The following is a 1,184-nucleotide window of genomic DNA, read 5'->3' as shown; positions in this document are numbered from 1 at the left end:
GGGTCCTGCCTCATCCCATGGGTATGGGCCCTTGATGCCAGGGCACCCAGCTTGGGCAATACTGGCCAGATTTTGTCCCCCCGACCCCAGATGTCCTTTAGTGCACAGATGGTAAAACCATAAGGGCCGCCTGACCCCTCCGGCCCCTCCTGCAGGCTCTTGCTCAGCCTTTGAGAGCCATGAAGATGGGTAGGTCGCCAGTCCTGCGCTTAGCCTACCACTACAAGCAAATCCTGAACCATGGGACATGCCTGGGCCTTTGCAGATTGTATGACACTGGCCAGCTGAGTCTCTTGACCTGGATCATTTATTTCCTTGGGAATCAAATCTCCCTGCTGTTGCGGGGAGGACTGGGCACTCCTAGGGCCCTGGGGGGCAGTTCAGGTTGCTTTCCAGCTGTGGGGGGTGATGGAAGGAGGGGGGCTTAGCCTGGGCAGAAGGTCAGAGGAGTCACCCTCAAAAAAGCAGGGGACCAGGCTGGGCCCTTTCTCAAGGGCAGCAATCACATTCCTACTCTTCTTCCAATTTCACATTCACATTGCTAAAGAAGAAAAAGCAGGGAGGAAGGGAAGAGGAGGATGAAGGATGTCAAATACATTTTAGCAGTGGCCTCTCAGCTTGTGGAGGGATGCCAGGGTTCTGGCAGTCCCTGGTCACTCCAGAAGATACCTGGTCATTCAGAGCCATTGATCAAACGTGCTCGTGTCCTCCCATGGAGGACAGCTGTGGGGAATAGTTCTGGGATCTGCCTTGTGTCAGCTTGTGGGACATTTGTTGGGAGCGGGGATTAAGACAGCGTCTCACAGCTGAATGAGCAGAGCTGTCCACATTATTTTGAGACAAGCCCTTTCCACATCAAAGAATGGAAGGGAAGCTGGCTAATGGAGATGTCTGGTCACCCAGTGAGCTTCCTTCTTACTTAGAATCTTTCCATGGGAAAGATACCGCCTTGACACAGCTCCACGGTGCTGCTTCCAGAAGCTGCAGTTGACTACACGTGAGAGTTAGTTGTCATCCCAGCCTTCTTTCTGCCTCACCCCCCACGCCTCCCCAGTCCACCACGTGACTGCGCAGAATTACAAAAACACCACCCCACCTGCAAGGGACTGAATCTCGGTTGGAAGGTACCTTTGCATGTGCGCACGCACACACACACACACACACACACACACACACACACACAC

This window comes from Chinchilla lanigera, unplaced genomic scaffold, assembly GCF_000276665.1.
Source record: "Chinchilla lanigera isolate Chin_1 unplaced genomic scaffold, ChiLan1.0 scaffold00036, whole genome shotgun sequence".
Taxonomy (NCBI): domain Eukaryota; kingdom Metazoa; phylum Chordata; class Mammalia; order Rodentia; family Chinchillidae; genus Chinchilla; species Chinchilla lanigera.
Note: the sequence above shows the minus strand (reverse complement) of the source record.